The sequence below is a fragment of the Perca fluviatilis genome, chromosome 8 (assembly GCF_010015445.1).
Source record: "Perca fluviatilis chromosome 8, GENO_Pfluv_1.0, whole genome shotgun sequence".
Lineage (NCBI taxonomy): Eukaryota > Metazoa > Chordata > Actinopteri > Perciformes > Percidae > Perca > Perca fluviatilis.
The window spans coordinates 29,215,736-29,232,908 of record NC_053119.1 but is presented as its reverse complement, the minus strand read 5'-3'; the positions used below and the strand labels follow the sequence as shown (position 1 = coordinate 29,232,908).

The 17,173-nt window shown below is 42.2% G+C and overlaps 1 long non-coding RNA gene across 1 annotated transcript; it reads right to left on the bottom strand.

The window, feature by feature from the left end:
* Positions 1-4,687: 4,687 nt before the first annotated feature.
* On the bottom strand, positions 4,688-16,544 carry LOC120563359. The gene is made up of 3 exons (XR_005639935.1): positions 16,494-16,544; positions 11,010-11,094; positions 4,688-4,877 (listed from the first exon to the last, which is right to left on the bottom strand). It is a non-coding gene; the product is annotated as an uncharacterized LOC120563359 (long non-coding RNA).
* Between the last annotated feature and the right edge of the window lie 629 nt (positions 16,545-17,173).

Sequence of the window (17,173 nt, the reverse complement as noted above, 5' to 3'; positions counted from 1 at the left end):
AAAGGAAAATCACCAGCACCAAAATGATAACAATTGAGAAAAAAATGGCAATTCAAATCCTCTCTAAATGTGTTTAAGAGCAATTTACCAAACAACCGTTGAACAAGTAGAACATAAACTTGAACATGAGCGCTAATCTCCATTATAGATTATAGATATATTGAGTCAGGCTGTATTGAACTTTTGTTCCGGTGATTTATTTAAATATTAATACTATTTTTCTAATCAGTTTTGTTAATTTGGGTTTCATTTACTCAAGCATAATATATATTTAGTTTTTCAAATTGTAGGTAGCACCGACTCCTTGTCTTTACTGTACTTGAAGCGCTCATGCTAACTGTTGTGCGTAGCCCCCCCTCAAAAGCCCATTCTGAGTCAGGAAAAACCCTGCATCAGTACTCTTGCCAGTTCACCTTAGAGGGATTGATAAAGATAACAGATAGCCTACTACATTTGGGTTGGTTAACACCACAACCATTATGTGAAAATAGAATTCTCTGTTTATAGTACATGCTAAAGCTTCAGTGCACAATTCCTAAAGTTGTGTTAATGAACTTGTGGCCACTAGAAGGCAGAAAAAACATCAAAACATTCTGACACATCATGTCTCGCACCCATGTCTAGGTCATGTTTAATTTTTTCTTTATTATGTTTGTCTATTCCTGTTTTATTTTGAAATTCACTATGTCTCTCATTCCAGGTCGTTTCACTTATGGTCTTTAGCCGTTTCTCAAAGTCAAGGATCCTTCCTTGGTAGGACTGGTCCTTCCCAGTCTAGTCCTTCAGAGGCTAGGCCAGGCCGGGAAAATGGAACAGGCTAGCAAGTGCACATCATTGCGTGCTTGCATCATTGAAAATGTTTTGCCTTCACTTCTGCGCTGCATTTCAAAACAGTGGACAAAATGGATGTGGAACTGTGAACTGTGCTGTTACATTTTTTTGTTGAGATGGAGAAGGTGAATCAGTGTCAGTCTGCTTGCAGGAGAGAATATTCTGTCGGCAACTTTCTCCGCAACGTGCGAAGGTAGGTAACGTTACCGACACTAATAGGCTATAATGTAAGCAATAGTCGTTTTCTCTTATTTATTCCTTGTCAATAAATTAAAAACTTGGGAGTTCATGTTTGTTGTTGTCATAAAACTTACCGGTAAGGAAAACTGCATTAATTAATCTTAATTACATTAAGCTTACAGTAGCTAACAGTTTACATTAGCTTGTAGTTTACTGCATACATGTAAGATTAGTTCATTGTCCAGTAGCTTCTAGCTTTCAAACAAATGCAGTGCAAAATATGATCAGCAACTACAACAAGGTAAACGCTACCAGCTAATGAACTACCATATGATATGCAGTAAACTGCAAGTGAGAAAGGTTAAATAGTACTGTAAACACACAAGCTACAAGGCTACAACCAACATATGAAAAGTCATAATAACACCCACTAACACAGTTAAGGTAGGTGTAAGTGTGTTAAGTGGTCAACAGTTGTCAGTTAAGACCATGATGAAGAAACTACACCACTACACAGTTACATGAAGTACCTTCATGTTACAGTATGCTTAAATATACTTGTGATACAATTCTAATCTTACCAGGACAGTTTGGATAACTACTGGACTAACATGAAGCTTTCTACTTCTGTCTGCAGTCTTTATTAACAGGTTATTTACCGCAGTCATTTAAAGTAGCTGTGATAAAACCTCTTCTGAAAAAACCCACCCTCGATCCTGAGGTCTTAGCCAACTATAGACCTATATCTAATCTCCCCTTCCTCTCCAAGATCCTTGAGAAGGTAGTCGCTAATCAGTTATGTAATTTTCTACATAGGAATAGTTTATTTGAGGACTTTCAGTCAGGATTTACAATGCATCATAGCACAGAGACAGCACTGGTGAAAATTACTGACAATCTTCTAACTGCTTCAGACAAAGGACTTGTCTCCGTACTTGTCTTACTAGATATTAGTGCTGCATTCAACACTATTGACCATACCTTCCTGTTACAGAGACTGGAACATTTAGCTGGCATTAAAGGAATCGCACTAAGCTGGTTCAAGTCCTATTTCTCTGATTGATCTCAATTTGTTAATGTTAATGATGAATCCTCCAGGCACTCTAAATAAGCCATGGCGTTCCACAAGGCTCAGTGCTTGGACCAATTCTATTCTCCTTATATATGCTTCTTCTAGGCAATATTATTAGGAAACACTCAATTAACTTTCACTGTTGTCATGCGGATGACACCCAATTATACCTATCAATCAAGCCAGACGAAACCAGTCAGTTAGCTAAACTTCAAGCATGCATTAAAGATATAAAATCATGGATGACCTACAATTTTCTGTTTGTTAAACTCAGACAAAACTGAATTTATTGTGCTGGGCCCTAAACACCTCCGAACTTCATTATCCAAAGATATAGCTACTCTGGGTGGTATTGTCCTGGCCTCCAGCACTACTGTCAGAAATCTAGGAGTTATTTTTGATCAGGATATATGCCCACTTAAAACAAACCTCAAGAACAGCCTTTTTTCACCTTCATAACATTGCATTTGTTACTTCCAGGCTGGACTACTGTAATTCCTTACTATCAGGTTGCTCAAATAAGTCCCTTAAGACTCTCCAGCTGATCCAGAATGCTGCAACGCTTGTTCTGACAAGAACTAAGAAAAGAGATCATATTTCTCCTGTATTAGCTTCTCTGCATTGGCTTCCTGTAAAATACAAGACTGATTTTAAAATCCTTCTCCTGACCTACAAAGCTCTAAATGGTCAAGCACCATCATAGCTTGAAGAGCTCATAGTACCTTATTGTTCCACTAGAGCACTGCACTCCCAGAATGCAGAGTTACTTATGGTTCCTAGAGTCTCTAAAAGTAGAATGGGAGCCAGAGCCTTCACCTATCAGGCTCCTCTCCTGTGGAACCAGCTCCCAGTCTGTGTTCAGGAGGCAGACACCGTCACCACATTTAAAAGTCAGGACACACCAGCCAGACGGCCGACCGTCGACAGAAAAGCCAGTCGAAATGATCAGTCTCCCCGTGTTGGTCCAAAAAGTGCCACAGAACACACCAAAGAGACAAGATGTAATACGCCTCCATAACAGCAGGCGGCGCTAATCTGTATTGTTGCCCAAAAAATTAAAACCGGCAGCTGATTGGACGAACGCGTCACATGGGTTTGTTTTCTCCGGAAATTCAAAACCAGACTGTCATGGCGGCCGTTCAGAATACGATCTCATATTGTACTAAAATGGTTCACTGAAACATGTTTCTGAAAACATTTTAAGCAAATCTGTCTTCATTTCAGCTCAACAAAGGTCAGTTTAAAAGATTTTCTTCAGATTTTGAGAGACTCTAGTCACGCTCATTCCGCTCCCCAATTCCGGGTGAGTCCCGACTGCCCTGTCTCCGACTGAACATGTCAGGTCGGCCAAAATGAACGCCGACAGCCCCCCAGACTGACGACGGCACGGGACACACCGAACAGATTCGAGTCACTGACCTCGCCAGACTGTCCAACAGCCGATTTTCGGCCCTGTGTGTCCCAGGCTTAAGAGTAAACTTAAAACTCTCCTCTTTGATAAAGCTTATAGTTAGGGAGTGAGGAGTTGCAGCGTTCACCTAGACCGGCGGGGGAGGGTGTATAGCTTCAGACACGGCACCCCTTCTCTTCTCTGCTTCTCTTCATAGTCATCAGATTCATCTACCAACCCTTATAGAACTGGCTCAGGTTTGCCTTGCACCAGATCTAAATTATGCTGTTATAGTTTTAGACTGCCGGGGGACTTCCTTCCTTTGACACACTGAGCTCCTCTCTCCTCTCTCTTTCCATCTGTGTGCATCCATGTCCCAGAAATGCTTGTTACTAACTTAGCTCTGGGGAGCTTATTCCCCGGAGTCCTTATGTTTTTTTCACCCAGCAGTTTTCCTTGGATTAGGGTGTCACCTAAATCATGGTTGCAGCTGTCGCCTTGGTCCTGCTCCACGCTCTGCAGTGCCCTGCTACGGCCTGCTACGTCCTGCTACGCCCTGCAGTGCCCTGCCACACCATGAAATACTACAACTACTATTGTGACTATTATTGCCACTGTTCATCACACCCCCAACCGGCACCATCAGACACCGCCTACCAAGAGCCTTGGTCTGTCCGAGGTTTCTCCCTGAAAGGAAGTTTTTCCTCACCACTAAATGCTTGCTCTTGGGGGAATTACTAGAATTGTTGGGTCTTTGTATATTATAGTGTGGTCTAGACCTACTCTATCTGTAAAGTGTCTTGAGATAACTCTTGTTATGATTTGATACTATAAATAAAATTGAATTGAAGCAACACCATCATCGGCAGCTGAGTCTGACTGCCGCTTCATGTTGAATATACTTGTGTACAGTATATAGTAATGTTTGAATAAATGTTATAATAAAGATACATGTTTCGTTAATGTCTTTTTAGAGCTTGTATACCTAACAAGTTTTTAAAACAGGTAGCAATATAATATAATTATTCAGTTAGAAGTTTCCGGTGTCCAAGTCATAATTTTATTGAAAAATAGACATTGAAAAACAGTTTATATTATATACACACACAAAAACTTAAAGACACAGACAAACCAGTTAATTTTATGCATTTATGTTTTGAATGCCAATCTCTAATATAGCAAATAATCTATTCAACATCTCTCTTTGGCCTCAGTCTCCCTGCTCTCTTGCTTTCCCTCTCATCTCTACCTTCTGGTGATGCTAGTGCAGCGTTTGGCCCTGGTTTGTCCTCTTCGATCGGGGCAATTAGACTGGTGCAGACTGCCCTAATGCCTCATCCATGTTGGCAAGTGATGCTGTGGCTTTTCCATCCTCAGTGACTGCCATTGTTTGTTCCTTAGTCCCTGTTAAAAGACAGCAAACACAAGAAAAGATGTTTACCGTTATGAATGCTATAATGGAACGTTATACTTTTTAAATGGGAAACTACTCATACATTTTAGCTTTCATTTAACGTTGCTAATGAAGTTAACAAGGTGCAGCTTTACCTCCCATCCTGCAGCTACAACTGATAAACACACCAATTTCTAAATCTCTGCTAACGTTACACATATACAGTAACGGCATATAAAAAGAGATGAAAATGCCACCGGACATTAAACTTTACAAACACAAATGGCACGAAAGACAGCAACCCAGTTAACAGCCTAATGTTAAATGATAGGTTCAGTTAGCCTAACGTTAGCTCGGGATGTATCTACCTAATTATTAATAGCAATTTGTACCAGCATTAAAGCATTTAGCTTTACACTGATGTAACACATTAATGGTGATAACAAATGTACCGTAAACACTAAAGATACTTATATTTAAAGGTCCAATATGTAATATTTGTACTGTAATAAATCCAAACATGACACCAATGCCTCATCAGATATTAAGGAAACATGTTAAGCTGAAATACTATCTTTTCTGACAACAATGCTAATGTCAGTATTTTTTCTTTTTGAAATTTACATTCCGTGACGGAATTTCTGTTTATGTTTTGATCTGTGTGTTGTTATCAACGGCCCAGTTTGACAGCCAGGCCGGGTTGCCAGATATACCTGTAAAAACGTAAACCCAGCGCGCTACAGCTGTAACGTTGTTACAGCCATGAAAGCAGCTAACAAATGAACAGGATCAACGGAGATAAATTCTACCCGACCTAAAAAAACAGTTGCGTGACCAGAGACGTAACAACCCCCTGGTAAATATTGGAGATGTATTTGAAAGATGGAGACAGCTTAGATCCCAAAAGGACGCAGAATTGGCTTATTTCCTCCTGAACAGGTAAGCATAGCTTCAGGCTAATTTATCACAGCCACTAGGGACGGGCATTTTAGGTCATTTCAACATTTGTGTACTCACATTGAATTATATAGCTAGAGTACCCGAGTTGGTTACTCGCAAAAACAATTGAGACATAGCCAGTAAAGTGATCCCGACTGGTCCTGGCTAACGCCGCCATGCTAACCCTGCTAACCCTGCTAACCCTGCTAACGTTACCGGGAGGACCAGGCAAGCGGGCCATGGCTGTTTACAACGTGTAGTTCCAACCCGGTCTCACGGCAGTTCGTGTAAATATCAACGTTATTCGTAATCTATTGATACGTGTTCACGGAGAAGTTTTTCTCGCTTTTTACGTGTAAATGTCACGTTATTTTCTCGGGGAAAGGACGCCGAATGTCACGTTATTTTCTCGGGGAAAGGATGCCGGGAGGCGGCCGAAAAGGAAGCTCCATAAGCCGGGAGGCGCCCGCGAGGCGCCCGCGAGGCGGCCCGCTGGGGACGCGCTGGATGAGGTGGCCGGGAGGCGGCCGATTCGTGTTGTCCGCCACGTAAAAACCGACAAAAACGTCTCCGTGAACACGTATCAATAGATTAAAATAACGTCACATTTACACGAACTGCCATGAGACCGGGCTGTTCAGTCGGCATGGTGGTGGTATTTTTAGCTGTTCCTATTGTAATTCTAAGTCGAGGAAGTGTGCCTGACTGGCGTGTGGAGAGGACGGTGAGGCTGTTGTGTTTTTAGCGGTTCATACTGTAATTTTAAGCCGAAAAAGTGTGTCTGTCAGTTGCTTACAGAGCTCCACGTGAGCACGGGCTTTTATGACTGTCAATATAGCCAGCATCTAACGTTAGCTACTCCGCTGTGCTGTGGAGTAATGTCTGGCTATGTGAGACTAGCATCTAACGTTGCTGTGTGCAACTGTGTTGCTAACTGTGCTGTGAAGTAATCAGTGTTCGAACTATACCGTGGCCTTCGGGGGAGCCCACTTTTTTCCACGCGATCGTGCGCTTGCAACTTACAATGACTTACAAAGATACATAACAGCTTCAAGTGTATGCACTATACAGGATTTACCCTATCATACTTTATCGACAGGAATAGATAGGGCAAACAGCCACCCACAAATATATAAACAATAAGAAGAATACCAGAATTCCTCCGTTCAATTAGACCATAGCGACGCACCCCAAGCTTCCATCCTTAACAAACAGCCATGTATATGGGCTCTTCCAGGCTCTCCACTGCTGGCTGTTCCAATTTAACGGGAGAGAGGAGCGAGAGGGGTTAGGATCATCTTCAGCCAGAGAGGACATTATTTCTTCAGCTTCTTCTTGCGTTGTCACCCCGGTGGGAGGTGTGCTAACAGGGCTTGCAGCAGGTGAATTAGTCGTGCTATTAACGTCATTGCTACACAGTTTCTTAGTAAAACCAAAATTAATTAAACTGCCTTGTTTTCTTTTTGCCATGGCTATATGATGCTTACTGCAGAATGGATTTGAAGGACTTTGCGCACCGATTAATGGCCTCCAATGTTTATATTTTTTCTACGAATCTTTGAGTTAACATGTAGCCTACTAAACATGAGTTGGATTTGCACCGCAGCGCCGCCACGCCTTGATGCTCATAACAAGAATAGCATGTATAGTTTTCTTTATTGAAGTGAATTGGGTTTAAATCACCATCACGCATGAATTATATTTTTGCAGTTTTACACATTATAATCCACGATGATCACATAACACAAAACTGAAATTTCACGTCAAAATGACACATTGTCAATATTTTTAGAGACCCCCCAAAATTTCACAAATCACGTTTTCAGGGGAGCCCATGTCTTATTAAGGGGAGCCGAGCTCCCCCTAGCTCCCCCGTAGTTCGCACCCTGGAAGTAATGTCTGGCTATGTGAGACTAGCATCTAACGTTAGCTACTCTGCTGTGCTGTGAAGTAATGTCTGGCTATGTGAGACTAGCATCTAACGTTAGCTACTCTGCTGTCCTATATATCTATGCTCTGCTGTGCTGTGGAGTAATGTCTGGCTATGTGAGAAAAGCGTCTAGCAACATTGTTGTGAATGCTGCGGTCTCAGCCTGGCAATCCCCGTGAACTTCGAGTCTGGGCAGGAGGGGGCGGGGGAAACGACTCTCCAGTATTTTGAATTGGTAGTGCAGTAAATATTTTAACCGCTAGCTGCCAGTATTACATACAATATTACATATTGCACCTTTAAATGATTATTGCGCCGTCAGCGATGCCGCTTCGACTCCGCTTACGTCCAACATTGTTATTTTTTTAACGAGATGGCAAAGCCGCGCGCATAGGATTGTGGGTGATTTGGGAGCGCGAAGGATACACATATGCATCCTTGGAAATTCTCTGAACGAAGGACTCAGTAGTTGGTTGAAATTCGGAGGATCCTCGACATTGGAACAGTCCTTCGACGGACTTAGATGACGTAGCATCCTCGAAATTCTGGCTTCGGAGAATCCTTCCTTGACTTTGAGAAACACTGGGCGTTTCTCAATCTGTGTTCTTCTATTGACTTGTGTTCTTGTGTCCCTGTGAAACGTCATCTTGTGTTGCCAAAGTACTGTCCCAATACACAAGTTCGCATTTCACCAAGAACAGTTAAGATTCCCGGAAATGTTCTTGACACGCCCATTTTACCGAGGATGCATTGGTTGGTAACTTGTATGAACTTCGCAGCACCCGTATCCCAACATTCATTTCAGCATTCAATGATAGTCGGGTTTCGGTACATAGACAGCCCAAAAACAAACAGATTAGATTTTGAATATAGGCAGTATTGCGAAAATCTTTGCCAAATTGACAATTTGCTCCAAAGTTCCAGAGTTTTTGGAGCTCCATAAAGTGACGCGGCCACCAGCTTGCGCCTGCTGGGGCCGCTAGCTCGTTGCACGGACAGTCACACTCAGAGACCCCGCTGTAAGCCGGAGGTCTTTTAGACCGGTCCCGTAAATAAGAGGCTTTTATTTCGCCGTTGACGGATCGTTTCTTTAAATATAACTACACATGTCCATCATAAGATTAACGGGAACCTGTGGTTAACTGTCTTTTCGGAGTTAAACTCTACAAGCACACACACACACGCACACACATACACACACACACACACACACACACAGCGCAGCAGGCACCCGTTTCTTTTCGGGAGACTTGTTTAAATTATGCCATAGGCTATAGCATACATTAGATTTAGTATTTACTTCATATTTTTGGTGTATTTGTTTTCTGATTTATTAGAAGTTGAGTTTCAGTCTGTATGATAAATGAACAGTTGTACATAAAGTGGTAACATGTTATGTAGACTAAAGGGGAAGACACCAACCTTTATAATTTGAATTGCTAATTTCCATCTGTTGTCCGTGGGCATATACAGTGCACTACAATAATATAGAAATGATAATTCCACATAACACTAATAGGAACACATAGGACACACCAGTGCGTATTTATTTTTTAATTAAAATTTTTAATTTAATTTAATTTAAAGCGTTCCACTCTTTTGAATAAGTTAGGGGTGTTTGAGCTAAACCATAAACAATAAAATTAAAGCTCAATTAGTTTTATTTTTCAATATTATTGCAATAGTTGTAGCATTATGAGGTTTTCTTGTCTGGAGATTGTTTTAATACAAAGTGGTTATATTGTTGTGGTTTTTATTTCTAGCTGGTATTTTGGAGCCCTGCAGCTAGCCTCTGTGCTGGGAGTGTTGAGCAATAAGAAGAACGCATCGTCTCAAACTGTTAACAGCGTTTTCTGTGCTTGTGAACTTGCGAGTTCATTCTTCCAAGAACAACCAGCAAGAACGTTCTCCCCAAGAACACAAGTCCGTTCTTTGCATTCTTGAGATTGAGAAACACCCACTGTTTGTCTACTTTCCCGCCTGTGTGATCACCTTCCCCAGACTAATGTGTTTCACCTGTGTCTAATTGTCTCCCTTAGTATATATACCCCCCTTCTTACAAGCTTTAGTTGCCAGATCGTCTTAAACCTTTGTGTCTATGTTCCAACATTCTTCTTTTGTTTTCCTAGTAAGCTTTTGACCTGTTGAATGTTTTGACTCTGCCTTAGCCTAGTGATTTTGTACATCTGCCTTCTCTGATTTCTGCTTGTTTTTGGACCTCACCCTTGGATTCTGTTTTGGACACTGTTACTTGGTTTTGGAAAACCCATTTGAGAACTTTATATCTGTCTGGAGTCACGCATTCGAGTCTATACTGGTTGTGCCCTGATACACATAAAGAGGCACTACCATATTCCTGGCCTTGATAGAGCTGTTATAGCCAATAATTATTAGTGGCCTACTTACATATCCAGCAAACGTAACTAGCCTACATGAGCAGTTATTTTGTGTTATGTTAGTGTCCACCTAATCAATGTAGTTAACACCCACTCCTTTATCTCTGTTTTGGTCTTCACTGACTCCTGAGAAAAATGTCTGACTTTTGTTGCTACATGTTTGACCATCTTCACCATTTAGTTGCGAACTTCTTTATCTGACTTTGGTGCTGGGTGGATTTAATAGAGCTTTGTTGCTCTTAACGGCTGCCACAGGGTTGAGAGGTGGCTCAGACTGAACCATACAATGTGGGAGTAATAAAACCAAAACAATGAGTTAAAAAAAAAAAATCTCTGTATAGCTGTAGATTTGGGTGTTTTTTGTTATTTTGACACTAATTAGCCTGTCCTTATTTAAATTTGTTACAGTTCTTCCGGTACATTGCTGGCTATAAATTAAAGAAAGAAGTTGCTTTTCTACCATACATTTCTTAAAGTTGTGAACACATGTCCAAATTTTTTAGCACTACACTCCCTGCCAAATGGCATCTGCAAATTAGTGAGAGTTACATAATGCAAGAACAGGCATTTTGGCTGTGGAGTGGGAATGAAAAAGGGTGCAATTTCACCTTTTACAAGTCAGTGTACCATCAAAATGATTTTGAAACAGTTAGGTAAAAGTTGCATAATTTTGGGGCATTCTTTTATATAGGACAGCTTATACTTGAAAGGGGAGAGAGAGGGGGGTAAGAGATGCATCAAAGGGCCACAGGTCGGAGTCAAACCCGCGGCTGCTGCATTGAGAGGGAAACCTCTATATTTGGGCACCTACTCTAACAGGTGAGCTACCCAGGTGCCCAACCAACGGTCTTTTTTTGAAGATCTTAACTGTTTCCTACCTGATTATGGTATTGATCTGTTATCTCAGTAAGTTCAGACAGGTCTTCATCTTCAAACTCATACAAACTGAATTCATTGGTCAACCTAAGGAGCAGAAGGAACACTCAATCAAAACTAGCTTGTCTACTCAGCATGTGGTTAATTTTGTGACAATAAAATAAGCATCAGCTGTTAGCATCAGTGGTTAGTGGTTTTATTTCTGCCTTTCCATGTCATATTATCGTAAGGATATGTATTCGTGCATGCACAATCAGTTTCCATATAGTTTAATATTTACGTAAAAAGACAGATCGCTACACTGCCTTTACACATTACAATACTATGCCAGTGCTGACTTCTACAGTACTATTGTGAATTTGTGACACCTACACACTCTCCAGCTCCTTCATGCAGTCAGGTAAACATACCTTCGTGTACAAGCAAGCTCACCGACATGATAAAAAAACATGATGAAAAAACTATTTTAACGGCTTTCGTCTAAAGAAAAGCTTAAGCTTAAAAAACACTTTAAACGTACAATATGTAACTTTCTGCCGCTAGGGGTCTCTCAACCAAAACAATGGACGGTAAAACTGGACTTTTGATGACGTTGGGAAGTTGCGTGGAATTTTGGGAGTTTTTAGTGTTAAACACCTTTGCTGCCGGTTAGAATGCATCAGTTCACGGACGAGTTTACCCATTCAAGTTTATTCACGTTACGTTTATTCATGTTATTCTAATAAAATAGCTGCAATTTCCCCAACATAATTACGTTTTTCTTGATTAGATTTTTATTCGTAGCTGACCAGTTAGCTCATGAGCCAGCAAGCTAACAGTAGCCAGCAGCTAAAACACAAAATATTTCACATATCAATGTCACCTTTTGGATGGTTTCAACACCGGGGCGGATGGGGTTTGTTGTAACGCTAGCTAGCTACTAAACGAGGCTGAGAGACTGGTGTGGGTTGGGATTGCCGGGGGAATCTCCGCAACAGCGAGGACGTTCCATGCCTGTTGTGCAGCAGCAGAACATCTCCCAGCTGCCCGGAATTATCTCCCCTTCACTTTTCAGTAATCTTAACTTTTCATTTTGGTGCTTTAACCCACCTTTTGTCGGGTTAATTTAGCTAACCGTAAAGACAGCTAAACGCGAAAGGGGGAGAAATTCGTTAGGGAGGAGATTTTCGGCACATACGCCGGTAGCGCTACGGAGATGTAGCCAACGCTATGAATGGCCGCTGTTGTGACTCGGTGCTGGGTCTGATTTGGTCTGTTTCTCGACGTTTAATTAAACTGCCGTTAGCGTCGTAAGCACCAGGCACTGGACTTGTGGCCGGGGGGTTGCTGTAATGAAAGTAGCTGGCTGATAGTTGACTGGGGGCTAACGGTAACTAGCTAGCTAGCTATATGTCCTGTTGTCAGCTGTCATCCCGACTGAGTCTCTCTGCGCCGGGGGAGTGAGGCAGACAGACCGGGGTGTGTTAGCTGGCTAAATTAGCATTAGATTAATCGTCTATCTATACAGCTAACGTTAACGTTACTAGTTAAGTTATTCATTGGTTAGCCCAGTCCTGTTAACTGTGGTCGAAACAGTCATACTAAAAATAACTTTATTAGCGTGTAGAACGATGTTGTAACCTCATAATGTTACCCACAAAGCATTAGCATCAACGTTAGCTACTTGTCAACCAGCACATTGTAGTAACGTTAAGCTGGTATCGATATTGAACTTTCAAAATAAATAAGGTCTCTGTTGTTGTATTACTGTGATAAAAAGTGGGATGTAATTAATCCCAAAAATGATGCTGTATGGCAAAAAAAAGCAGTATTATGGTTACAAGTATTCTTTTTTCTGTGACATTGTATGATTTACAATAACTCCTGAACGTATCATCTTGGTGCCAGTGTTCTAACGGAAGTAGAGTAACTACTAGACGTGAAAGGTTATATGACGCCACTGACCCGTGTCTGAAAATAAAATAACAGATTTCTCTGGGTTTGACATTTGGTGGAAACATTTGGGATAGTATAAGAACACAACTCATAAAAATATATAACATAGGTATAGTAGTTTTTAGACATTTTAAAGCAGAAATGTTACATATTGTACCTTTTTAAAGTGAAGGGAGACCAACGCCTGACCTAGGGGATTTTTAACAAAGGAAGGGGCAGAAAACTATTAATTCCTTTCAGCAGGCCTGCCATTAGGAATTATGGACAGGGGACAGATTTTCTAAATCATGGGAGTCCTGTGTACTTTGTGAAACCCCACTGGCCTTCCCTTTAGAGTGAATGGTGCAAAACAAAGAATTGGCTTTCTGGGTGTGCTACACTGAACAGGCGGTTCCGTTTCCCATGTTCCCATGTTTGGCAGCACCACCAACAAGATCTGGACTAATGCAGGATATTGCGACTTGCAACTTTCCCTATGCGTTTTTCCGAGCACAAAAAGTCGGTGGTCCACATTCAGAGCCAGATTGCTCTGAAAAGATATGGCCACAACAGAATTGACCTGACTTTAGATAACAACGGCGGCTGAGTGTTAGCATCCACAAGAAAAAAGTCTCAGTATGCTGTATGTTTCCTTGCTAAACAGGAGCTAGCTTGCCATGGGAACATTGAGAGTATAACTATCTCAACCAGGGGAATTTCATTGAATTGCATCCGATAGCCAGCAACGATGCTCATTTAGCCATCTCACTTGGCGTCATCTACAGTGTTTTCTGCTTTCACTCATGGCATACAGTGCAATTTTCAAAGAGACAACGCATTGTTCCGTGTTCTCCAGACCAAGGTGAGGGACAATGGATTCTGGGGTCTCATTTATAAACGTGGCGTACGCACAAAACAGGGCTGAAAATGTGCGTATGCCACTTCCCACGCAAAGGTTGCGATTTATAAAAAACAAACTTGACGGGAGAATGTGCGGTCCTCCACGCAAACTGACCCATGCGTATGCACATTTTGGAGACAAAATAGGAATTGGTGAAGCAGATGGTGAGGTGGTGAACTGAAGTCAGATTGCAGAGAGTAAATGGGAATGAAATTACTCGTAATATTTTCTAGTATTGATGCCTCACGCACATTCTTTCACTCCATATCATCCACATTACCATGAAGATGAAATCCAGCAGTGTTATTTGCGCTTGTACTGAGTGATAACTGTACCATAAACACCTCCAACTCAAATCTTAAATAAAGATTTGTTCTTAAAATTTAATCGGCACTGTCTCGCCGTCACATTGTCTGCTACAGAACGCAGGAGGAAGGGATGGACTGACTGCATGGAATACAGGATAGCATCAAATACCCTATCATTAGATAGCTGCAAAACACAGTGTAAATAACTAAATATCTTTGTATGTCTTTAATATGGTACATATATCATCAAATGTCAAAAGTCTAGAAATACAGCCATTAAGCTCTCGTGCAATCGTTACCCTTAATGTCCTCGTTATCGGTCCAAACTTTAATACTGTTTGTGACAAAACCTGCATGAAGAAAAGTGTGTTTGCCTATTACACTTTATTTCGTCGTCAAATTGTATCTCGGGGTGGGGGATACCACTAGTTGATACTGTGTTGGCAAGGTGTTAACAATCACAAATTGTTGTAAACATATAACATCCTGTTCACCAGACTCAAAGACCTCGGTATCGAAGGTACTGCACTTAGCTGGCTCCACTCCTACCTATCCAACAGAGCCCACTTCATCTCTCTCCATAACCACACCTCTGCCACAGCCACTCAAGGTGTTCCCCAAGGCTCCGTACTTGGCCTCCTCCTCTTCATCATCTACAACCTCCCTCTTGGTCAGATACTCCGCCACTTCAACCTGGACTTCCACTGCTATGCCGATGAAACCCAGATCTACCTCAGCACCAAATCCCCCCACAATCCTCCCCTGTCTGTCAGCTATTAAAACCTGGATGCAACACAACTTCCTCAAACTCATCGGCTCCAAATCCACACTCAGCAAAACCGATAATCCCACTCTCACCATCGACGGCACCATTGTCTCCCCATCTCCCCAGGACCGCAACCTTGGCATGATCTTTGATTCCACCCTCTCCCTTGAGCCTCACATCCGTCAAGTCATTAAAACCTCCTTCTTTCACCTCCGCAACATTGCCAAAATCAGACCCTCTCTCACACCCCCCGCTGCTGAAAGACTCATTCACACCTTCATCTCCTCCCGACTGGACTACTGCAACTCACTTCTCCTCGGCATCAGCTGTACCAACATTAACCGACTCCAACTGGTCCAGAACTCAGCCGCCCGCCTCATCACCCGCTCCAAATCCTGGCACCACATCACTTCAGTCCTAAAACAACTCCACTGGCTTCCTATCTCCCACCGGATCACCTACAAAATCCTGGTCCTCACCTACAAAGCCCTCCACCATCTGGCCCCCTCATACCTCACTGACCTCTTCTCCCCGTACCAACTCTCACGGTCCCTCAGATCCACCTCAGCTGGTCTCCTCTCTGTCCAAACTCTGCAGTTTTGGGGACAGAGCCTTCTCCAGAGCAGCTCCCAGGCTCTGGAACTCCCTCCCCCAAGAGATCCGCACCTCTGAGTCCCTCACCATCTTCCAGTCCTGCCTCAAGACCAATCTCTTCACCTCTGCCTATCCCTAGCCCCACGCCCCCCTCCCTTTTCATCTGTGCCTGAATCTTGTTTTGTTTTGTTCTGTTCTGTTTTTGTTATCTACCTCCCCTGTAAAGCGACTTTGAGTCTATGAAAAGCGCTATATAAATAAAATGTATTATTGTTATTATTATTATTATTATTATTATTATATAAATACTGCGGTGACCCCCGTGCGTAATGCTGCATGATGGCACTGCTGGCCCTATAGGAGGACTACGCTAATGGAAGAATCAGGAGAAAAAGAGACTTCGGGGACCATGACGATGACTGGCTAATATGCCGATTTTGATTTTCTAAAGCTGAGCTCTTGGATCTATGTACTGAATTGGATCCAGTAGAGAGGGCAACGCACCGGAACCGTGCCATCCTGGTCCATCCCGGTCCAAATACAGGTCCTCGCCACTCTGGGGGAAACCAGCTGTTTCCAGAAGGAAATTTCAGACAGCTAATTGTTGTTTTTTATGAATACAGACCTGCCTTACTGATTTATTGTCGAAGTTGTGGTTCATGAACACGGCAGCACACACGTAGAAAAAAATGCCATTAAAATCTGTATACATTTTAAACCCTAGAAAACAATTATGTTCAAGTAGGCTACTTGAATTAAATAAAACATTTAACTATATTAAATACAATTAATTGGATCATAATATAATTCAATAAAATATATTACACTGCATAATGAGCACTTTTACTTTCGGTACTTTAAGTATATTTTGATAATACTTTTGTATTATTACATAGGGAAGAGGTTGAATGCAGGACTTGTAACTGACAAGTCATTTGTCACTCTACAACACTTTTGTGTTTTTTCTACTTTTACTGCTAAGTCTTCCACCTCTGGAACTCACCACCAACAGTCATGCATGAACACCTTCAGCAGTGTTTAACACTGAAAACACACAGCTCAGTTCAGCGTTTCCTTGCAGCTCTGCTACAGTAGCAGATAACCTTTGACGTTACCTGCCGGTCACATCGTCTCTAAACAGTCCGCTCACAGTAAAGTCCTGCACGGATCAATAGTTGTTATAGTCCGCCGGCTGCTCGCTCTGTTTGTTACGCACACCGAGCAGATTAATGCGCTCACAGAGCCAATCTTTGCAGATGTTACGGCTCGGTGTTTGGCTAGCTAATAAGCTGTTAGCCTGTTAGCTTAAGTTTTGTCTGAAGGCGCCAAGCGGCCAGCCAAGGTCCGACAGACACAGACACATTCCGCACATCCTCCGCTCAGTTTAACCGCTAACCCCCTGGTACCGGTGTTGTGCCGAAAAAAGACTGCCTGCCGAAATACGACTGCACGCCGCTAGAGGGCAATGTTTGTCAGTCTAAATAGTTATGTGCACCAATATTAACCAGGTCACTTTTGAAGGGCTTCAGCCCCAAATGTTTTTATTGTAGCCCCGAATGTCATTAGCCTAGTTGTTTTAAGCAACACAAAGTTTAAGTTCCCGTGTTGTCGTGACGTGACATTAACAGTCTACACATGGTTCAGGCTCAAACTCACGGAGCTCTGGAGCAGACCCGTGCGTCG